The sequence below is a fragment of the Strongylocentrotus purpuratus genome, unplaced genomic scaffold, assembly GCF_000002235.5.
Source record: "Strongylocentrotus purpuratus isolate Spur 01 unplaced genomic scaffold, Spur_5.0 spur5_scaffold_19, whole genome shotgun sequence".
In the NCBI taxonomy this organism is placed as follows: Eukaryota; Metazoa; Echinodermata; class Echinoidea; order Camarodonta; family Strongylocentrotidae; genus Strongylocentrotus; species Strongylocentrotus purpuratus.
This window is the reverse complement of record NW_022145604.1, coordinates 24093693-24119862: the sequence shown is the minus strand read 5'-3', so window position 1 is coordinate 24119862 and position 26170 is coordinate 24093693. Positions and strand designations below refer to the sequence as shown.

The 26170-nt window shown below is 36.6% G+C and overlaps 1 long non-coding RNA gene across 1 annotated transcript; it reads left to right on the top strand.

The window, feature by feature from the left end:
* Positions 1-14514: 14514 nt before the first annotated feature.
* On the top strand, positions 14515-18858 carry LOC115925922. Its single transcript, XR_004064858.1, has 3 exons — positions 14515-14632; positions 15597-15745; positions 18787-18858. It is a non-coding gene; the product is annotated as an uncharacterized LOC115925922 (long non-coding RNA).
* The last annotated feature ends 7312 nt before the right edge of the window (positions 18859-26170 follow it).

Genomic DNA, 26170 nt, shown 5'->3' with positions numbered 1-26170 from the left:
CTGATTGAAAAAATAAGGAAATATTTAAATAGCAAATAGTCTCAGCTACAACATACTAAAATTTGGGAGAAAACTGTTGAATAACAACCGAGATACTGGTCAAAACACCTTGTCATGCAGATTCATGTTTTGAAAAAAGTGACCTCCCATAGACATAACACGCAAATATGACAAATTATGCATTGTCGCCTTTAATGGAATATTTAACTATGATGACGTCATCGAAATGAAAAATGAATGATATATTTTGATAGAGAATTATCTCAGCTACAACATATTAAATTCTGGGAGAAAATCGATGACCGATAAGTGAGATAATCTCAATAAAACAAAGACAAAAATGACGTCATCAAAAAAATACATTTTGTTGAGTTTAGATGTCAATATGAAGACTTTGTTACACTTTGTACGAGTCAGGGTGGTATGAAATCATATCTCCAACTCATGCTTTCTCCAACCATGATATAAAAATTGGGGGTCAATGGACTATCTGAAGAGCTATTTCGATTTTTAAAATGGCATGTTTTTGATCAAATTTGCACTATATTGCCCATAGCAGTACGCGCGGATTTTGAACTTTGACGCACGCTCACGGCCTTAAGAAATATGAAGAGTGACTGAAATTAATGTAAATTGTCAATTACGTTAAGAGGAATCCAAATCATGTAAACATTTTGAATTTGACCTTTTCCGCGCGCTGCGAGCGCACACACCGCGCGCGGGAACACTTACGGACGGAAAATTTTGAAATGCTTAAAATGACCTGATTCGTACTCTCGTTTAATAGTTTAGTGATTTTGAGCAATTTTAAATTTTGACGCGCACATACGCGCGCGTCATGACCTTTATGTGACCTTTGATGACATGACCTGTTGACCCTTGACCTGAAGTATATGTGATATGAATATGAATGACCTTTGCTTAGGCATCATGAAGATATGATGGATAACGTGATTTCACAAAATGGCGCCTGGATGACGTCACGATGACTTGATGACCTTGAAAAGGTTACTGTCACGTCTCATGACAATGACCTATGACTGTGTCAAAATTGAAAGAAATTAACACAACCGATCTTGAGTTAACCGATGAACAAAAAACGGGGAGAAATAAAAATAAATAATAATAATAATAATAACTAGAAATTTAATTCGTCACGAAGACGAATAAGGTGGTCTGTCTTCAAGTCTTATAATAGATTATAATATTTACTATAATGAAAAAGGGAGAAGATATATAGACATGTAAACAATGATGATTATGATGATGATCATCTTCAGACCATGATGATGATGATGGTGACATTGATGATAATGATGATGATAATATTGATGATGTTAATGATGATGATGAGCATAAGAATAATCCTGACAACTGATTAAAAAAAATGAGGAAATATTTAGATAGCAAATAGCCTCAGCTACAACATACTAAAATTTGTGAGAAAACTGTTGAATAACAACCGAGATACTGGTCAAAACACCTTGTCATGCAGATTCATGTTTTGAAAAAAGTGACCTCCCATAGACATAACACGCAAATATGACAAATTATGCATTGTCGCCTTTAATCGAATATTTAACTATGATGACGTCATCTAAATGAAAAATAAATGACATATTTCTGATACTGAATTATCTCAGCTACAACATATCAAAATCTGGGAGAAGATCGATGACCGATAAGTGAGGTAATCTCAATTAAACAAAGACAAAAATGACGTCATCAACAAAATACATTTTGTTGAGTTTAGATGTCAATATGTTGACTTTGATACACTTTGTACGAGTCAGGGTGGTATGAAATCATATCTCCAACTCATGCTTTCTCCAACCATGATATAAAAATCGGGGGTCGACGGACTATCTGAAGAGCTATTTCGATTTATAAAGTAGAATGTTTTTGATCAAATTTACATTATATTGCCCATAGCAGCACGCGCGGAATTTGAACTTTGACGCGCGCTCACGGCCTTATGAAAAGTCAAGAGTGACTGAAATTAATGTAAATTGTCATTTACGGTAAGAGGAATCTAAATCATGTAAACAAATTGAATTTGACCTTTTACGCGCGTTGTGAGCGCGCGCACCGCGCGCGGGGACAAGTACGGACGGAAAATTTTGAAATGCTTCAAATGACCTGATTCGTACTCTCCTTTAGTAGTTAAGTGATTTTGAGCAATTTTAAATTTTGACGCGCACATACGCGCGCGTCATGACCTTTATGTGACCTTTGATGACATGACTTGTTGACCCTTGACCTGAAGTATATGTGATATGAATATGAATGACCTTTGCTGATGCATCATGAAGATATGATGGATAACGTGATTTCACAAAATGGCGCCTGGATGACGTCACGATGACCTGATGACCTTGAAAAGGTTACTGTCACGTCTCATGACAATGACCTAAGACTGTGTCAAAATTGAAAGAAATTAACACAACCGATCTTGAGTTAACCGATGAACAAAAAACGGGGAGAAATAAAAATAAATAATAACTAGAAATTTAATTCGTCACGAAGACGAATAAGGTGGTCTGTTTTCATGTCTGATGGTAGATTATACTATTTACTATATTGAGAAAGGTAGAAGTTATATAGACATGTAAACAATGATGATGATGATGATGATGATCTTGATAGTAATGGTGATGACGATGATGACGATGATAATGATAATGTTAATGATATTGATGATCATGAGCATGATCCTGACATCTTATCGAAAAAATAAGGGGTGATTTAGATAACATATAGTCTCAGGTACAACATACTAAAATTTGGGAGAAAACTGTTGAATAACAACCGAGATACTGGTCAAAACATATTGTCATGCAGATTCATGAAAAAAGTGACCTCCTATAGACATAACACGCAAATATGACAAATTATGCAATGTCGCCTTTAATCGAATATTTTACTACGATGACGTCATCTAAATGAAAAATAAATGCCTGTTTCTGGTAGAAAATTAGCTCAGCTACAACATATCAAAATTTGGAAGAGAATTGATCAACATTAAGCGAGATACAATCAATTTTCCAAAAACATGCTGACGAATTTTCGATACACTGCAATCAGTTTGCCTAGGGTGTGATTGTTACGTCACAATGGAGTTCGGGCATAGTGCGCATTTTGTTATACACGTAATATACATTGTGATTGTCACCAGCAGCTGGTGCGCGGTGAAATGTACAACTGGGTCAATTATTGCTCACTAGTTTCACACGCATTTTGCCGTTGACTTTTCAGATCGAGCCATAATATTTTTTTCTATACAGTTAATAATGTATTTCGTATAGGCATGTTTTTGCCCATATATGCTATGTATTACAAGAGCTCGCACGCACAGACGTTTACCTTAAACTGACGCTCATTTCGTTATTAATGGTCATAAAGAGATAAACATGGTATCAAATTGTTCGGAATAAAATGGGCAATACTATGATAGACAAAAAAGGCGATTCTAGGTTGCGTAAGACCATTACGAACACAAACGCGCGCGCAAATTTATGCGCGCGCAAAGGTGTGCCCACGCAAAAATCTCGAAATGCTTGAAATTGCCTAAAACGTACTCTAATTTGATCAAAAAGTGATTATGAGCATTTTTTATTTTTGCGCGCACCGACGGGCGGACGGACGCGTACGCGCGCGTTTATTGACCTTAAGTTGACCGGATGTATATTGACCATAATTGTTATAAATATGAATGAGAAATGATTTACGGTTATGAAGATATGATCATGAGTTGATTCTCAGAGCACTTCACAAAATGGCGCCTGGATGACGTCACGATATTTTGATGAACTTGAAAATGTTCCTGTCACGTCTTAAGATGATGACCTATGACTGTGTTAAATTTGAAAGAAATTGGACGGTTAAATTTTGAGTAATCGTGCACACAAAAGAGTGGTCACAAATTTATTTTAATTGAATTGTGTTTTTGTACAAATTCAATTAAAATACTAGAAATTTAATTCGTCATGGGGACGAATTAGGTGGTCTGTCTTCAATTCTTATGATCATGCTCATCTTCAATTCAATTACCCAATAAAATGATGTTAATGTAAAATGATGTATTGAGATATGAATTGATGACTGAAGTACTAATGAACTGATGAAGTGATAGATTGAACTGTCGTGAAATGATCTGAATTGATGAGCTAAACGGATGAACTTATGAACTGAACTAAACTGATGTGCTGAACTGATGAACGAAATATTGAGAAATTATCATGATAATTCATAATGATCATGATCAAATTTAATGCAAACAAATATTAAAATAAGTAGGCCTAATGAATATGACACAAAGTATTGAAAATAAACTACTTAATCATGATTATCATTATTGTCATGATGACGATAATGATAATCATGATGATGATAATCATGATAATGATGATGCTGATGAGGATGATTATCATCATTATGATAATGATGATGATAATGGTGATGATGATGACGATGATAATGATATTGATGATGATAATCATGATCATGAAGATTTTGATGGGGATGATTATCATCATTATGATAATGATGATGATGATCATAAGCGTGATCCTGACATCTGATTGAAAAAAGTGAGGAAATATTTAGATAGCATATAGTCTCAGCTACAATATACTCAAAAATCAACAAAAACCAAGCGAAAAAAACGGCGATTTTGCTCGCAAAAGACAGGAATGTAGAATCCAGATTTGAGAAAAAGTCATGTCCCATAGAGAATACACGCAAAATGTGAAAAATTGACATGCCTCCTTTAATCGCAAAAATACGCCATGATGCTTTTGTCAAAATGAAAAATCGTGGCGACGGTATTTGTTGAAAATTGTCTCAGCTAAAACATATCAAAATTTGGAAGAAAATTGATCAACATTTACAGAGATACACTGCAAACAGTATGCCTAGGGTGTGATTGTTACGTCACAATGGAGTTCGCTCATAGTGCGCATTTTGTTATATGCGTTATATACATTGTCATGGTCACCAGCAGCTGGTGCGCGATGAAATGTACAACTGGCTCGATTATTGCTCACTACTTTCCCACGCATTTTGCCGTTGACTTTTCAGATCGAGCAATAATATTTGTTCTATACGGTTAATAATGTATTTCGTATAGGCATGTTTTTGCCCATATGCTATGTATCAAAAGAGCTCGCACGCACAGACATTTACCTTGAACGGACGCTCATTTCGTTATTAATGGTCATAAAGAGATAAACATGGTATCAAATTGTTCGGAAAAAAATGGGCAATACTATGTAAGACAACAAATGGCGTTTTTAGGTTGCGTTCGACCATTACGAACAAAAACGTGCGCGCAAATTTATGCGCGCGGAAAGGTGTGCGCACGCAAAATTCTCGAAATGCTTGAAATGGCCTAAAACGTACTCTAATTTGATCAAAAAGTGATTATGAACATTTTTTAGTTTTGCGTGCACCGACGCGCGGACGTACGCGTACGCGCGCGTTTATTGACCTTAAGTTGACCGGACGGATATTGACCTTAATCGTTATAAATATGAATGAGAAATTATTTACGGTTATGAAGATATGATCATGAGTTGATTTTCAGAGTACTTCACAAAATGGCGCCTGGATGACGTCACGATATTTTAATGAACTTGAAAATGTTCCTGTCACGTCTCAAGAAGATGACCCATGACTGTGTCAAATTTAATTGAATTTGCACGGTTCAATTTTGAGTAATCGTGCACACAAAAAAGTGGTCACAAATTTATTTTAATTGAATTGTGTTTTTGTACAAATTCAATTAAAATACTAGATTTTAATTCGTCACGAGGACGAATAAGGTGGTCTGCCTTCAAGTTATATAGACATGTAAACAATGATGATCTTAATGATGATCATGATGATGATGATCTTTATAGTAATGGTGATGACGATGATGATGAACATCACAATCATGATGATGTTGATGATCATCATCAACAGACCATGATGACATCAGACTGAAAAAAATGAGAGAACATTTAGATAGTATATAGTCTCAGCTACAACATACTCCAAAATCAACAAAAATCAAGCCGAAATAACGGCGATATTGCTCGCAAAAGACAAGAATGTAGAATCCAGATTTGAGAAAAAGTCATCTCCCATAAGGATTACACGCCAAAAGTAATGGATCAAGTGATAATAGGGTAATATTAAAGTAAATATGGTTGTTTATTACATTATTTGCGATTGTACGTGTTTTAATATTCAAAGGAGATGGTACAGTGAAAGGTCAAAAAGAAAAAAAAGTGAAGAAAAAAAATTGTTGGAAACGCCCGGACTCGAACCAGGGACCTCGAGGTCGGAAGTCAAGTGCGTTTATACCGATATACCAAAACATTTCCAATAGAGATTACACGTAAACGGAAAACTGAATTCTCAAATCCCACTTTGTAAGTGAAATATGAGCATGATCCCGGCATCTGATCGAAAAATAAAGGGCACACTTGTGATAGCTTATTGTCTCAGCTACAACATACTCAAAGCTCAGCGTAAACAAAGATACAACGACGGAGATATTGCTCGCAAAAGACGAGAATGTAGAATCCAGTTTTGAGAAAAAGTCATGTCCCATAGAGAATACACGCAAAATGTAAAAAATTGACATGCCTCCTTTAATCGCAAAAATACGCCATAATACCATTGTCCAAATGAAAATTCGTGGTGACTGTATTTGTAGAGAATATTCTCAGGTAGAACATATCAAAATTTGAAACAAAATTGATCAATATTTACAGAGATACAATCAATTTTCCAAAAATCTGCTGACGTCATAATATGAAAATTGAAATTTTGAGTTCGGAGGCCATTATGATGACGTCATGAGTCAATTGAGGGTCAAATGAGACATGAAATCATATCTCCAATTCATACTCTATCAACATATGAAAACAAAATTTGGTTCATCTTCCATCCTAAAGCGATACAATGGATTTTGTATAGGCATGTTTTTGCCCATGTATGCTATGTATTACAAGAGCTCGCACGCACGGACATTATCTTAAACGGACGCTCATTCCGTTATTAATGGGCAGAAAAAGGTGAACAAGGTATAGAAATGCTTGGAAAAATGTGCTAAATATGATGACAGAGAAAACTTTGCGATTTTTTGTTGGCAAATACCAGTACGCGCGAAAACGCGCGCGCACGCGCGTGCGAATTTTTTTTGCAAAACGCTTAAAATGGCCTGAAACGTATGCAAAATTAATTTTAAACGATTTGAAGCATTTTTATTTTTTGCGCGCGCGCTGACGCGCGGACATACGCGTGCGCGCGCGTTTTTTGACCTGAAGTTGACCGGACGGATATTGACCTTAATCATGATAAATATGAATGAGAAATGCTTTTCCGTTAAGAAGATATGATCATGAGTAAAAAGTACCAAAAAAACACAAAATGGCGCCTGGATGACGTCATGAAATTTTGATGACCTTGAAAATGTTACTCTAACGTCTCATGACAATGACCTATGACTGTGCCAAAATTGAACGAAATTGACTAAACTGATCTTGAGTTATCCTGTTAACAAAAAAGTGTGAAAATAAATAAAAATAAATAATAATAATAATAATAAAGAAAGAAAATTCTGACGAAAACAATAGGTGATCTGTCGTTGACAGACCACCTAACTAGAATTTAATTCGTCACGAAGACGAATAAGGTGGTCTGTCTAAGTTTTATGATAGATTTGAGAATGGGAGAAGTTATATAGACATGTAAACAATGATGATCATGATGAACATGGTGATGATCATGATAGTAAAGGTGATGATGATGATGATAATGATAATGTTGTATGACGATAAAAACGACAAAGTTAATGATGATGATGAGCAAAAGCATAATCCTGACAACTGATTAAAAAAATTGAGGAAATATTTAGATAGCAAATAGTCTCAGCTACAACATACTAAAATTTGGGAGAAAACTATTGAATAACAATCGAGATCCTGGTTAAAACACCTTGTCATGCAGATTCATGTTTTGAAAAAAGTGACCTCCCATAGACATAACACGTAAATATGACAAATTATGCATTGTCACCTTTAATCGAATATTTAACTATGATGACGTCATCTAAATGAAAAATAAATGGCATATTTCTTATAGAGAATTATCTCAGCTACAACATAACAAAATCTGGGAGAAGATCGATCACTGATAAGTGAGATAATCTCAAATAAACAAAGACAAGAATGACGTCATCAACAAAATACATTTGTTTGAGTTTAGATGCCAATATGATGACTTTATTTCACTTTGTACGAGTCAGGGTGGTATGAAATCATATCTCCAACTCATGCTTTCTCCAACCATGATATAAAAATTGGGGGTCAATGGACTATCTGAAGAGCTATTTCGATTTTTAAAATGGCATGTTTTTGATCAAATTTGCACTATATTGCCCATAGCAGTACGCGCGGATTTTGTGCTTTGACGCACGCTCACGGCCTTATGAAATATGAAGAGTGACTGAAATTAATGTAAATTGTCAATTACGTTAAGAGGAATCAAAATCATGTAAACATTTTGAATTTGACCTTTTCCGCGCGCTGTGAGCGCGCACACCGCGCGCGGGGACACTTACGGTCGGAAAATTTTGAAATGCTTAAAATGACCTGATTCGTACTCTCGTTTAATAGTTTAGTAATTTTGAGCAATTTTAAATTTTGACGCGCACATACGCGCGCGTCATGACCTTTATGTGACCTTTGATGACATGACCTGTTGACCCTTGACCTAAAGTATATGTGATATGAATATGAATGACCTTTGCTGATGCATCATGAAGATATGATGGATAACGTGATTTCACAAAATGGCGCCTGGATGACGTCACGATAACCTAATGACCTTAAAAATGTTTCTGTCACGTCTCATGATAATGACCTATGACTGTGCCAAAATTGAATCAAATTGACATAACCAATCTTACGTTATCCGACACACAAAAAAGTGAAGAAATAAATAAAAATAAATAAATAATAATAATAATAATAATAAAGAAGAAAGAAAATTCTGACGAAATCAATAGGTGGTCTGTTTATAACAGACCACCTAACTAGAAATTTAATTCGTCACGAAGACGAATAAGGTGGTCTGTCTAAGTCTTATGATAGAATTGAGAATGGGAGAAGTTATATAGACATGTAAACAATGATGATCATGATGACCATGATGATGATCATGATAGTAAAGGTGATGATGATGATAATGATAATGTTATATGATGATAAAAACGATAATGTTAATGATGATGATGAGCACAAGCATGATCCTGACATCTGATTGAAAAAATAAGGAAATATTTAAATAGCAAATAGTCTCAGCTACAACATACTAAAATTTGGGAGAAAACTGTTGAATAACAACCGAGATACTGGTCAAAACACCTTGTCATGCAGATTCATGTTTTGAAAAAAGTGACCTCCCATAGACATAACACGCAAATATGACAAATTATGCATTGTCGCCTTTAATGGAATATTTAACTATGATGACGTCATTGAAATGAAAAATGAATGATATATTTTGATAGAGAATTATCTCAGCTACAACATATTAAATTCTGGGAGAAAATCGATGACCGATAAGTGAGATAATCTCAATTAAACAAAGATAAAAATGACGTCATCAAAAAAATACATTTTGTTGAGTTTAGATGTCAATATGAAGACTTTGTTACACTTTGTACGAGTCAGGGTGGTATGAAATCATATCTCCAACTCATGCTCTTTCCAACCATGATATAAAAATTGGGGGTCGACGGACTATCTGAAGAGCTATCTCGATTTATAAAGTAGCATGTTTTTGATCAAATTTACATTATATTGCCCATAGCAGCACGCGCGGAATTTGAACTTTGACGCGCGCTCACGGCCTTATGAAAGGTCAAGAGTGACTGAAATTAATGTAAATTGTCATTTACGGTAAGAGGAATCTAAATCATTTAAACAAATTGAATTTGACCTTTTCCGCGCGTTGTGAGCGCGCGCACCGCGCGCGGGGACAAGTACGGACGGAAATTTTTGAAATGCTTAAAATGACCTGATTCGTACTCTCGTTTAATAGTTAAGTGATTTTGAGCATTTTAAAATTTTGACGCGCGCGTACGTGAGCGTCATGACCTTTATGTGACCTTTGATGGGATGACTTGTTGACCCTTGACCTGAAGTATATGTGATATGAATATGAATGACCTTTGCTTAGGCATCATGAAGATATGATGGATAACGTGATTTCACAAAATGGCGCCTGGATGACGTCACGATGACCTGATGACCTTGAAAAGGTTACTGTCACGTCTCATGACAATGACCTATGACTGTGTCAAAATTGAAAGAAATTAACACAACCGATCTTGAGTTAACCGATGAACAAAAAACGGGGAGAAATAAAAATAAATAATAATAATAATAAATAAATAAAGAAAGAAAATTCTGACGAAAACAATAGGTGATCTGTCGTTGACAGACCACCTAATAAATAAATAAATAAATAAATAAAGAAAGAAAATTCTGACGAAAACAATAGGTGAGCTGTTTTCAACAGACCACCTAATAATAATAATAAAGAAAGAAAATTCTGACGAAAACAATAGGTGATCTGTCGTTGACAGACCACCTAATAAAGAAAATTCTGACGAAATCAATAGGTGGTCTGTTGATAACAGACCACCTAATAATAACTAGAATTTAATTCGTCACGAAGACGAATAAGGTGGTCTGTCTAAGTCTTATGATAGATTTGAGAATGGGACAAGTTATATAGACATGTAAACAATGATGATCATGATGAACATGGTGATGATCATGATAGTAAAGGTGATGATGATGATGATAATGATAATGTTATATGACGATAAAAACGATAATGTTAATGATGATGATGAGCATTAGCATTATCTTGACAACTGATTTAAAAAAATGAGGAAATATTTAGATAGCAAATAGTCTCAGCTACAACATACTAAGATTTTGAAGAAAACTGTTGAATAACAACCGAGATACTGGTCAAAACACCTTGTCATGCAGATTCATGTTTTGAAAAAAGTGACCTCCCATAGACATAACACGCAAATATGACAAATTATGCATTGTCGCCTTTAATCGAATATTTTACTATGATGACGTCATACAAATAAAAAAAAAATGACATATTTCTGATAGAGAATTATCTCAGCTACAACATATTAAAATCTGGGAGAAGATCGATCACCGATTAGTGAGATAATCTCAATTAAACAAAGACAAAAATGACGTCATCAACAAAATGCATTTGTTTGAGTTTAGATGCCAATATGATGACTTTATTTCACTTTGTACGAGTCATGGTGGTATGAAATCATATCTCCAACTCATGCTCTTTCCAACCATGATATCAAACTTGGGGGTCGACGGACTATCTGAAGAGCTATTTCGATTTTTAAAATGGGATGTTTTTGCCCATATATGCTATGTATTACAAGAGCTCGCACGCACGGACATTATCTTAAACGGACGCTCATTCCGTTATTAAAGGGCAGAAAAAGGATAACAATGTATCAAAATGCTTGAAAGAATGTGTCAGATATGATGACGGAAAAAATTGGCGATTTCATGTTGCAAAATGCCAGGACACGCGAAAACGCGCGCCCATGCGCGTGTGCGCGTTTTTTTGCAAAATGCTTAAAATGGCCTGAAACGTATGCAAAATGAATTTGAGACGATTTGAAGCATTTTTATTTTTTGCGCACGCGCTAACGCGCGGACGTACGCATGCGCGCGCGTTTATTGACCTGAAACTGACCGGACGGATATTGACCCTAATCATGATAAATATAAATGAGAAATGCCTTTCCGTTATGAAGATATGATCATGAGTAAAAAGTACCAAAAAAACACAAAATGGCGCCTGGATGACGTCATGAAGACTTGATGACCTTGAAAATGTTCCTGTCACGTCTTATGACAATGACCTATGACTGTGCCAAAATTGAACGAAATTGACTAAACTGATCGTGAGTTATCGTCGGAACAAAAAAGTGGGAACAATAAATAACTAGAAATTTAATTCGTCACGAAGACGAATAAGGTGGTCTGTCTTCAAGTCTTATGATAGATTAAAATAGTTACTGTATTGAGAAAGGGAGAAGTTATAAAGACATGTAAACAATGATCATGATGATGATGATGATCTTGATAGTAATGGTGATGACGATAATGATGATGATGATGATCATGATGATGTTGATGATTATCATCAACAGACCATGATGACATCAGACTGAACAAAATGAGAGAACATTTAGATAGTATAAAGTCTCAGCTACAACACACTCAAAAATCAACAAAAATCAAGCTGAAATAACGGCGATATTGCTCGCAAAAGACAAGAATGTAGAATCCAGATTTGAGAAAAAGTCATCTCCCATAAGGATTACACGCAAAAAGTAATGGATCAAGTGATAATAGGGTAATAATAAAGTAAATATGGTTGTTTATTACATTATTTGCGATTGTACGTGTTTTAATATTCAAAGGAGATGGTACAGTGAAAGGTCAAAAAGAAAAAAAAGTTAAAAAAAAAAATTGTTGGAGACGCCCGGACTCGAACCAGGGACCTCGAGGTCGGAAGTCAAGTGCGTTACCGATATACCAAAACATTTCCCATAGAGATTACACGTAAACGGAAAATGGAATTATCAAATCCCACTTTGTAAGTGAAATATGAGCATGATCCCGGCATCTGATCGAAAAATAAAGGGCACACTTGTGATAGCTTATTGTCTCAGCTACAACATACTCAAAGCTCAGCGTAAACAAAGATAAAACAACGGAGATATGGCTCGCGAAAGACCAGAATGTAGAATCCAGTTTTGAGAAAAAGTCATGTCCCATAGAGAATACACGCAAAATGTGAAAAATTGACATGCCTCCTTTAATCGCATAAATACACCATGATACCATTGTCAAAATGAAATAGCGTGTTGACTGCATTTGTAGAAAATATTCTCAGGTAGAACATATCCAAATTTGAAAGAAAATTGATCAATATTTACAGAGATACAATCAATTTTCCAAAAATCTGCTGACGTCATAATATGCAAATTGAAATTTTGAGTTTGGAGGCCATTATGATGACGTCATGAGTTAATTGAGGGTCAAATGACACATGAAATCATATCTCCAACTCATGCTTCTTCCAACCATGATATAAAAAATGGAAACAATTGATTATCTGAAGAGCTATTTTGATTTTTAAAATGTCATGTTTTTGATCAAATTTGCATTATATTGCCCATAGCAGCACGCGCGGATTTTGAACTTTGACGCGCGATCACGGCCTTTTGAAAGGTCAAGGGTGACTGAAATTAATGTAAATTGTCATTTACGGTAAGAGGAATCTAAATCATGTAAACAATTTGAATTTGACCTTTTCCGCGCGTTGTGAGCGCGCGCAACGCGCGCGGTGACACTTACGGACGGAAAATTTTGAAATGCTTAAAATGACCTGATTCGTACTCTCCTTTAATAGTTAAGTGATTTTGAGCATTTTAAAATTTTGACGCGCACGTACGCGCGCGTCATGACCTTTATGTGACCTTTGATGACATGACCTTTTGACCCTTGACCTGAAATATATGTGATATGGATATGAATGACCTTTGCTTATGCATCATGAAGATATGATGGATAACGTGATTTCACAAAATGGCGCCTGGATGACGTCACGATGACGTGATGACCTTGAAAAGGTTCCTGTCACGTCTCATGACAATGACCTATGACTGTGCCAAAATTGAATGAAATTGACGAAACCGAACTTGAGTTATCCTAGGCACAAAAAAGTGTAGGAAATAAATAAAAATAAAGAATAATAATAATAATAAAGAAAATTCTGACGAAAACAATAGGTGATCTGTTTTCAACAGACCACCTAAAAATAAAGAATAAATAAATAAATAAAGAAGAAAGAAAATTCTGACGAAAACAATAGGTGATCTGTCGTTGACAGACCACCTAATAAAGAAAGAAAATTCTGACGAAAACAATAGGTGATCTGTCGTTGACAGACCACCTAATAATACTCAGTTTTTATATAGCGCTTATTAGAATCACTAAGCGCTTCCAAACTTGGAGATTATTACCCTGGCTTTAGCTGTGCTGCCATTGCGGCGCTCTAGCATTTCAAAGAATTAATTCCTGCCAGGTACCCATTTACATCACCTGGGTTGAGTGTGGCAAATGTAGATCAATGTCTTGCCAAAGGACATTAGTGCCGTGGCGGGTCTCGAACCGCGGACCTTGTGATCGACGGTCCTGCGACTTAACCACTCGACCACGGCACATCTACATTATCATTATTATTATTACCATTATTTGTATTATTAGAAGTAGTATTATCACTGTCAATGTTGTTGCCGTTATTATTATTAACACGAATTTGCACTATACAATTTTGGCTCACCAAATTAAACCCTCTTTGTTTCTTACTGATTTCAATAGATAATCCATATCGGTTGATAGCACACACCGATAAGAAGACATCGGTACATTCACGTATCATCTGGGCATGCTCTTGGTCTCATGATAGTCAATTTTTTGCTACATCCTCCAGAGATAAGAAGGTAAGCTTCATCATTTTTATTTTAAATTATTTTACTTTTACGTAGCGGCTAATCATTCCTATGTGCAGGAATGGTTGCTATATTTTGGCCCTCAAAACTAATGTTATGATACCCAGATTCCTAACTTCTTTTGAAAAAAAATTGTGTAAAAATATCATAATATCCTAATGTTTCCTTTCAAGATTCTAATACTTGCTGTAGAAGGTTGGCAGGTATGCTTCTACTCACTGCATGAACGTCTCCTACTCCAAAGTACTATATTATATTGATAAACCATTTTGCTCCATCTAGATTTTGACACTGCCCAAATTCTGGATTATTTGGTCTTCCAAACCTGATGTTATATTTCACCAAGGCTGCAAATGAGGCTTAAATATAATTGCTGAACTCCTTGACCTTCTCTTTAAAGGTATAGACCAGGGCCCCGTTGCATAAAACTTACCATTGATGATAACTTTGCGATCAATGGCAACTACCATGGTAACAGGGCTCAACAGCCAATCAAAATCAAGGTTTCCATGGTAGATACCATTGATGGCAAAGTTACCATCAATGGTAAGTTTTATGCAACGGGGCCCAGTTCTGGTCATGCGATTGCATTGTGTAAGAAACGTTGTGGAATCGATCAGAAAAGGTTGATGATCTAGTATATATGCATTGGTGTGTACTGCAAGGTTCTGGAATCATCAAAATGATAAGAAATTTGGCAGAGTCTTGGTAAAGTTACAAACACAGAAAGATGTATATGGGACTATGAGATATCTATCCAGTCCAGACAGATATGGTAATTTACCAAATATATCAATTAGTAGGCGGTTTCCCGGCAAAATTTGTATCATCACATATGAGTCAAAAGATATTCTTTCACAGATTGGTAATAAGAGCTTCCATTTCATTTTTTGAGAGGGGAGCGTTTGCAAACCTGGTCTATACCTTTAAATATTTCTAATTTTTTTTTCTTCAGGTGATTGTGTGGGGTAAGAAGAAAAGCGTGGATGAGGACCAAGGTGACGCCGGTCCTCTTGGACAGTACGGAGCTTTGTCCAAGCCGCTGGACGTTGGTGATTCTGCTACAGCTATAGACTTTGCCAGACAACTCACAACAAATGGAAGGTAAATAAAAAAATTAGTTATGGAGCCATTGTATTGAAATTACTAAAATGTTATAATGATAATATTTATGATAATAATATTGGATATTTTTATAGGGCTCATATCCACCACGCAAGGTGTTTAAGGCACTCCGGCTCTGGTGGGCTACTGATTTCGGTGAAATTCAAGAAATTCCTTCCTACCGGTACCCATTTAGCACCTGGGTGGAGAGTGGCAAATCGTCGGTGGGGTGACAAAACCTTGTATCTCAATTTTCTGAGATTTTGATTTTTTTTTGCATAATTTTGTATGTAATGGCCTACGACACCACCTCATAAATCCTTGGAACGCCTCCTTCTCGGTTTTTTCACAAATTCCACACAAACACCCTTAAACTAAATCTCGTAACTTTAACCCCCTTTGAAGCTGCACTGACAAAACCTCGTAACAAAAGATACGTAATTCCTTTTCCTCGTATAACTCACACACGGCCTATCAGTACCGAAGTTAGTGTATTCAAATCCTTGTAACTTATTCAACCAAATCCTGGTAACTCATCCAGAGTTGAAATTAAGAACTTGTATCTCAATTTGAATACAAACTAAAAACTTGTATCAATGTAGATAAACACAAAAACTTTGTAACTCACTTTCAAATATAAAATCAATTATTTTACTGTATTTCAACAATGACATTAAAAATTGTATAAATATTCCAGTTTTAAAAAGAAAGAACGGTGTCACAGCACTAAATTTGTTGAGACATGAAAGTTTTTTCGCTCTCCTGAAAATTCATGATTTTTGAGATACAAGGTTTTGTCACCCCACCGACGGAATGTAGATTAATGTCTTGCCAAAGGATATTCATTGGTGTTGAGGCAGCACTTGACAAAGTCTGAGTGATGATATGACTTCTTAAAATTGGTTGTATGACGCATGCTCCTGCAACCATTGCTCAGCCATCAATTTCCTGCTCTTACCATACTTCAAACTTCATTCGTGGATTAACCATTAACTAATAGTGTGTTTAGGTTAACCCTATTTAGCCCGGGCTATTTTGAAACTGCATAGCCCTGGGGGGGGGGGGGGCTTCTAAGGCCCCCACTATAATCTCGGCCGTGAAACGACCAATCGCCGCGAAAATTTGCATACATGTCAAGTGAAGTGTATAGAATACTATGGTAATTTCAATTTTTTTTTAAGTGCTAAGCCCGGCCCCCTCCCCCGCATTCGTGTTCCCAAAATCCAATGGCTTCTATTGGTAAATCAATAATGATAAATCAAAATCGACTTTAGCAACTGTCCACCAAAAAATTGTTGAGTGCAAATTTGACAATTGTAATTAAAGTAAACCTATCTTAGTAGTTTTTTACTTGTGCAGCTGTGATTGTTCTATGCAATCATATTTGACTTTGGGTCTTACATGTAGAGTGTGTTGAGGTATATTGTAACACAGTCATGTCCAATGGCTTCTATTGGTAAATCAATAATGATAAATCAAAATCGATTTTAGCAACTGTCCACCAAAAAATTATGAAGTGCAAATTTGACAATTGTAATTAAAGTAAACCTATCTTAGTAGTTTTTTACTTGTGCAGCTGTGATTGTTCTATGAAATCATATTTGACTTTGGGTCTTACATGTAGAGTGTGTTGAGGTATATTGTTAGACAGTCATGTCGAAAATCACATGCATAGCTCACAGAAATGGGTATCTGGGACTACACCCTCATTTGGCATTTTTGTTTGGTCTAAAGCTCTCAGCTATTTCTTGTCATATATTCAAAATATAATGGCATTAGAAGAGCAATCATATTTAGGGGACCTCTTCACTATGGCATTCTTCCAAAGTGACATTAAAAAAGCTGACAAATTAATTATATTCTTTACCGGAACTCAAGCTTGTTAATTGAATTGAACTGAATTCGCATTTATTTCATTATCGATTAAAAATTACATTGATACAAAAGATACAAAATTATTCATGAACAAATTTAGAAATGAAATGGGGAACTACATAAATAATGCCCTTAGGCCTTGTACACGCATAGTTCCCAAAGCATTCATAGCATATACATGTAAGCAAAGATTTTAAAAAAGAAGAAAAAAAAACGAACATTAAATAAAAAGAAACAAAAATCAAAAAACATATAACACAAATATAAACATAAGATAAGTAACCATACATAGTAATACAAAGTTTTGGGAAATTTTGAAAATTGGGTGGATAGTGATTCTTTACAATTTTGATATATTTGGATGCCCCTTTGGATGTATTATAAACACTAAAATATTTAGTCCCTAAAGCACTTCTACTTTCAAGTGCTCCCGGTAAATTTTGATGAATTTCAAATAGCGCCTACGGCCGTACAATGGTAGCTGTGACCATGGAAATCTCAGAATATGTAGTTGTGATATATAATTTCCAAACGTGAATACCTAATCGGTCGATTATAGTCAAGAAACATTGTTTCATAGCTTAATTAATATCTTGACCTAAATGTATTATTTACAATTTCATAACTTTAGACTCGATTGCAACCGCGACAACGATCACTGAACATTGTAGGATCGCATATGCTCCCCAATATGTTCATTTAAACCAAATTCATGACCCTATACCAAAACTTTGTAATACCGGTACCTTTAAAGATAAAGTTGAGTTCTGGTCATGCAATTGCATTGTTAAAGAAACAGTGTGGAATCGATCATAAAAGGTTGCTCATCTAGCATAGGCCTATAAGTATTGGTGTGTACTGCTAGGTTCTGGAATCATCAAAATGATAAGAAATTTGGCCAAGTCTTGGTAAAATTACAAGCACCTGTACACAAAAAGATAAATATGGGGCTACACGAACATGTGTCATAAAAATCTGTCCCGATATTTACGTTGTTTAATGCCATATTTAGAATATGAAAGCATTTCAAGAGCCATGCTTTTCAGGGAACATTTTTTATCTGATGTTCTTCCACACTTGCATAGTAACAATGATAACGCTAACAAATTATTTTCCACCTCTTCCGAGAACTCAACCTTCTAGTACTTAAATATTTATTTTGACAGCTACATCCTGGCTGTTGGTGTAGAATCAGGATCAATATCAGTCCATTCATGGCATCCTTCCCAGCCAACTGCGCGTGTCTCGTATCCTTACCTAAACAGTGAGTAGAATATACCAGGGGTCAGTTCTCTATTTTTTATGAAAGCATGTAGGACTTGCATTTGTGGTGAATTGATAATAATGATAATAATAAAAACGTTACTTATAAAGCAGTGGCGGATCCAGGGGGGGGGGGGGGCCGGGGGGCCCGGGCCCCCCCCCCCCCCCTTGAGAAAAAAATCATGTAAAATCACGTGATTTTTACCTTTTTTGGGGGTTGGGCCCCCCCCCCTGGCGCTCAAGGGGGGGGGTGCAAATTGAAATTTTTTTGAGGATCAAAAAAAAAAAATGTGCTCACTACCCCCCCCCCCCCCCCCCCCGAGAACTCAACCTTCTAGTACTTAAATATTTATTTTGACAGCTACATCCTGGCTGTTGGTGTAGAATCAGGATCAATATCAGTCCATTCATGGCATCCTTCCCAGCCAACTGCGCGTGTCTCGTATCCTTACCTAAACAGTGAGTAGAATATACCAGGGGTCAGTTCTCTATTTTTTATGAAAGCATGTAGGACTTGCATTTGTGGTGAATTGATAATAATGATAATAATAAAAACGTTACTTATATATAAAGTGCTTACCACCGAAGTCTCTAAGCGCTACAACAAACAAAATAGACTGATAAACAATTACAGTGTTTACATATTAAACAAAACAAAATAGTGCAAATAAACCTACAGATTACAATACATTTGAAATACACACCAATGTGAACAGGATAAGTTAATGAATGCAAAAGCAATCTTAAATGTATGTGTCTTAAGACAAGTTCTAGATAAAAGGACATGATAAAAGTGTAAAAAGATTCCTTTATAGTATTAATATTTGTGTACTCCAATCAAATTCACTTTTGGAGAGTGTTATATTTAATTGGTTTGATTATTTTTTTTCCAGCTCGGGTCACAAAATGACTGTTAAACGATTGAGCTGGAGACCAACAAGTAGAAGTCAACCTGGTGAATCCAGTCAGAACTGGTTCCAACTGGCTAGCTGCAGTTCAGACGGGAGTGTGCGGATACACATGTTCGATAGCCTGTCGTGACATTATTCCTCCTCCTTGAAAGCGTAGAAACTGAAGGGCTACAAGTTTATAGACACTATTTTGACATTATTGTGGCACTATGGGCCATGGCTTTCACGAGCATGATAGCGCAATGTCAGTTGGTCAGCTGTAGATTTAGTCTTTGCGTTTTAATAGTCTGTTACCCCCCCCCCCCCCCACACATTAGGTATGTCCTCATCAGCTCGAGATTGCCAAATAGCACGCTATTTTTGATTTGGGAAATAGGCCCGAAGTTACAAATCGCGTCTTCATCAGCTCGAGAAATTAGCTCAAGATATTTGGCTCAGTGTTCGCGCATTGTGCGAGTCTTCGGGCTTGTGAAGATGCACCGGATAAATAGTGGGATATTTTGCTAACTAGCTCAAGATATGTTGGGATGATTTCCCGAGCAAAAAGCCCACTGTTTACGCCTTCACCTGTCAAATATATCCAGGATCAGTAGCAGGATATTTGGCAATCTCGAGCTGATGAAGATTACAAATTGAAAAAGGCCTAAAAGCGGAGACCAACAACTTTTGTTCCTCTTGGTTTCGTTGGGGGGGGGGGGGGGGTTGGGGCTTGTGTAAAAAAAAGGTTTGTACTTGGGTCCCCCCCCCCCCTCCCCCACCCCACTCAGAGAATTTCTGGATCCATCCTTGATTGATATCATATATGGAAAACTTTCCTGTGGTCATGATGTTTGAATTCATAGTTGAAATACATGTACTGTATCTTGAAACCCGCTTTAGTGACCACCTGTATGTAAAGACCACCTGTCTTTAAACACCTTGAGAGGTCTTTATATACAGGTATATTAAATGTTCCTTGTCATCATGATTCTGTGTGATTCATTGTGATTCAGTTATTTTGTGTCATGAAACCGCTATGAATCCAGGCCTGATAAAACCCAATTTTAATCGGTTTCCCAATTGTTTTTTTTTTTCTCCGATTTTTTTTCTACTTTTATTTTCTCCCGATTCCCCATATGTTCTCTATTCTTCCCTATTTTTCCCTATTATTTCCCAATTTTTTTTACTCAAAAGGGGGGAATGTTGTTAGATGCCATTTCCCCCCCGAATCCTCTTCCTTTTTTTTTTTACTCAAGGGGGGCGTGGTTGAGGGGGAAATTTTTTTTTTTTTTTTTTTTTTAGTGCTCACTATCAGTCTTCCCTGGAATCTGAACTTGGGGAATCTGTGAATGGTCCATGTATACACACATTTCTTGCTCTAAACTATTTATGATCAATGAATCATGATGTTTCCTTTGCTTCTCCAGACAATAAATAATTTTTCATGTAAAAGAACTTAATTTCCTGTAGCAGTATACATTATTTCAACGTTAATGTATTCAGAAAACTAATACAAGTGCAAAGCTCATAACAATACTTTTTAGCAAAATTGATGATCAAGGTAGATGTCATATAGCAAAAACGTGTTCAACCATTTTAATAAAAACATTCAAAATACATACAATAGGTTTTTCAATGATAATACATGAATGTCAAAATTTGAAACAGATTTAGTATAAAACAAAATAATAATTGTTCAATAAAATGGTGAGAGTATCCACGAAGAAGCATACGTTTGTGAACGGTTCCCTGTATTAAAGTAAAGAGAAAAAAAGGGTAAGAAAACACGAATGATTACAGATTGCCTACAGAATGTGTACACATACACCCAACACACACACACACACCATCACACATGCACACACACACAAGCATACATAGTTAATAGACAGATAAAAGGTGGAAGGAGGGGTAGGAGTAGCAGAGAAGGGAAGAGAAGAATTGCAATAAAATGCATAGTGTTCTAGGGAGGGGGCCAATGTCTCTTTACCTGGTTACATGAATATCAACTAACCCATTTTTACATTTTAGGAGCAAGTTTTGTTGTTTTGGAGAAGAAAAAAAAGACAAGTAGACACACAATAGATATGTGCTTAGATTTTGGGATATAAAAAAGAGAAAAGTAAATCGATGGAATTAACGTTTCACAAAGATCCTAGGTTGAACTTATCTCTAATTTGGACTTAAAAATTATGGAAAGCCGTAAGCATCATTGAAAATGTTTTGTAAAAATTATTTTAAAAGGCATGAAATGTTGATTCAAATTATTCATATTTCTATTATCGTGGGATTTCATGTTCTTGATGTGGAATTTATGAAAAGTCTAAAATACTTGGATTTTGCTTTTGAATATATTTCATTTTAAGGCTACAAATGGCTCTCCGTAATATAAAAGTCCAACTCAGAGTTAAGTTCGACTTAGAATCTTTGTGAAACACCCCCTAGAATATATATAATGAGAAGAAGAGATATAGGTGGATGGAGAGAGAAAGATTTGGAGGCAAATTGAAAAAGAGTGAAATATTGGTAATTGGGAACGGGAGGAGGAGGGAAGCAAAAGAAAGCATAAACAAGAAAGAAAGATAACATATCTTAATTAGGAGCAATCGGATCAAGACAAAAAGAAAAAGTGACTGGATAAATGGAAAAGGAATTCTGTCGGAACAACATTAGGCCAAAAATAAAAACTTGTTGTATTGCCCTTTGCGATCGGCCCAAAAATCTGAAAATCTACGGTCGGCATTTTAAAAAAGTTTTTTTTTTTTTAAACCGTTTTTTAGATTTTGTTTTATTGATGAATAAAAATGCATATAATCAAATTATTCCAAAATTCTCACTCGTGCAAACCATGGATGATTATGAGGTGAAAAAATATATCAATGGAATGGTGACGTTGAAACACATGTATTAAAGCATTAAAAACTGAGAAATATCAGCCAAAAGAGGGCGGAAAAAAAAGGAGAAACAAAAAAACATTTAAATCTGAAATATATCGGCCCAAAGAGGGCGACAAAAAAAAAGTTAAAAAAAAAAAAAACTTTTCCGACCGCCCGACCCATGTTTTGGCACCCAAAGGGCAATACAACAAGTTTTTATTTTAGGATTTAGATAGAAGATGTATTTACCAACTAAATTACAAATATATCCAAGAAGTGAAGGCTGCTTGAATAATTCTATTTTCACAATCCTTACTACAGCCATATTCCCCAAGGTCTGACTTACAAACCTTGGAAATGCCTAGTCGTGATAATTAATGTTACATGACGTTCGGTACAAATGAATTATCCATTATAACTTGGGAATGATACAGTAGCCAGGGAAAAGGTCAATTTGATGGTTTTATATAATTGCGAGAGCCATATTTTATATACTGTACATTCTACATGTATAATTGGTCTCCTTTTTGTTATGCGCAATAGAATTATACATTAATCATGCATTTGTTAAACTTCATATTTCATTACTAGCTAAATCTTTGTCATCGAGTCGCTGGCCTCGAGTGGAAAAGCTCAATACAATACAACAATTAAGCCTAGTCCATTTGTAGTTTAGGCGCATCTTTATCATTTCCTCTTTGATGTATGGATAAATGTATACATAAAGCAAACTGGCAATTATGAGGCTTTCGTCGAAAGGGTGCGGTGCGGTGCGGTGCGGCGCGCGAATTTTTTTTCCGTACTCGAGAGGGCAAATACCCCATGTGCGCATGCGCGTGGACTTGTGATTTCTCTGCTACTTCCCATACGAAATGTACATGTATTCGCATGTACTGTGCACGATTCGCGTTCTACGAGTAAACGATGGCATAGTAGTCTTCAAACACAGACTCTGATTTGCCAGTTTGACAAATCAATATGCGTATGTGTCGCGATGTGCTTATTCAAGTCTGTGTAGTTGTATGATTCAGACCCAGTAGTGCATATGGAAATACATTGCAACTTGTATAGAATGGTATAGTAGTCTGCAAGCACAGACGCTAATCTGACAGTTTGACAACATACTAGTAGTGTGCTGAGAAGTACTTTATTCAAGTCGCCAACTTGTATAGAATGGTATAGTAGTCTGCAAGCACAGACGCTAATCTGACAGTTTGACAACATACTAGTAGTGTGCTGAGAAGTACTTTATTCAAGTCTGCGTAGATGTATGATTCAGACCCTACTGGTGCGTGCGTTAGAAATGCATAAAAATTCGCTGGAGGGAGGGCTAGAGAGAGAGAGAGAGAGAGAAAGAGAGAGAGATATGGAGAGAGAGAGAGAGAGAGAGAGAGAAAGAGTGTGAGAGAGCAGTGGCACAATACATAGGCCTACCATGGGGTCTGGAATCATTAAACTACACAAACTTGCATAAAATCACTACTCATCAATACACAATATATTATTATGTCCTTGCAGACTACTATACTACACTCTACACATTGAGATGCATTTCTAACGCACGCACCAGTAGGGTCTGAATCATACATCTACGCAGACTTGAATAAAGTACTTCTCAGCACACTACTAGTATGTTGTCAAACTGTCAGATTAGCGTCTGTGCTTGCAGACTACTATACCATTCTATACAAGTTGGCGACTTGAATAAAGTACTTCTCAGCACACTACTAGTATGTTGTCAAACTGTCAGATTAGCGTCTGTGCTTGCAGACTACTATACCATTCTATACAAGTTGCAATGTATTTCCATATGCACTACTGGGTCTGAATCATACAACTACACAGACCTGAATAAGCACATCGCGACACATACGCATATTGATTTGTCAAACTGGCAAATCAGAGTCTGTGTTTGAAGACTACTATGCCATCGTTTACTCGTAGAACGCGAATCGTATGGTTGGCTATCGCCTTCATTACGTGTGCCAAGACCGTACGCGTGCATGTCAGAGCGTACGCGTGGTTCCGACAGAACGTACGCGTGGGTCGATCATAACGTACGCGTGGTTCTGACAGAACGTACGCATGGTCATTTTCCATTATACTTCTATGTAATTCTTAACGTACGCATGGTTTTGACATAGCGTACGCGTGGTTCAGTCATGTCATACGCGTGGTTGTGTCATGTCATACGCGTGGGTCCCGAAAAAATGTGTAACTCCAAGACGGAACCACGCGTACGTTATGACAGAACCACGCGTACGTTATGACGGAACCACGCGTACGTTATGACAAAACCACGCGTACGTTATGACAGAACCACGCGTACGTAATTCAGCTGTGTGTTTTTACTGTTTACTAGACAGTCGTACAACCAATGAGAAAGCTTGTTGTATTGTGTGGATAGCGCTGAATTTCCGCCGTTCTTTTATTTGCTGGCCGAGCATGCTTTCCCGTTTACAAAGGTGGGGGAAGAGGGGCGTTAATGAGATATAAGGGAGGGGGATAAAATGGTATAAAAGGAGGGGTTGGGGGGGGGGGGGAGTTCATGGGATATAAAGGAGTGTACATTACGGGGTTTTATTAATTATGAACAATGGGCAGGATCGTTTGAGGATAATGACAAGGGGGTGGGCTTAGTGATGTAGCGGATGGTTATAGGTTAGTGTATATAGGTGTGGGGGTTGTTGGAGAGGGGGGGGGGGGTTAATGGGGAAATAAAGGAGTATATATTATACCTATTTCGTTTTAAGGTTTTTAAAATTAATTATGAACCGCAGAAAGGATTGTTTGAGGGTGATGAGAAGAGGGAGGACATGGCCATGTATCCTGGATGATCAGAGGCTACCGGGGTGGACGGGGGGGGGGGCTGAGAGGGGCGGATGGTTATAGGTTAGTGTAGGTATGGGGGTTGTTGGGGGTTAGGGGGAAGAGGGGAAATAAAGGAGTATATATTATACCTATTTCGTTTTAAGGTTTTTAAAATTAATTATGAATCGCAGAAAGGATTGTTTGAGGGTGATGAGAAGAGGGAGGACATGGCCATGTATCCTGGATGACCAGAGGCTACCGGGGTGGAGGGGGGGGGGGCTGAGAGGGGCGTTAATGGGATATAAAAGAGCATATATTACCTACTTTGTTTTAAGGGGGTTTATTAAATATGAACAGTGGGTAGGATTGTTTGAGGGTGATGGAAAGGAGTTGGGCTTAGTGATGTGGTCTGGATGGTTAGGGGCTAGTATAGGGAGATGGGGGTTGTTGAAGCGGGGGGGGGGGGGATGGTTCAGGGGAAATAAAGGAGTATATATTATACCTCCTTCGTCTTAAGGGTTTTATTTACTATGAACAGTGTATAGAATTGTTTGAGGATGTTGAGAAAGGGGCGGGCATAGTGAAGGAGCGGTGATGGAAAGAGGCTAGCCTGGATGGGGTTGTTGGAGAGGGGGGGGGGGGTTAATGGGGAAATAAAGGAGTATATATTATACCTATTTCGTTTTAAGGTTTTTAAAATTAATTATGAA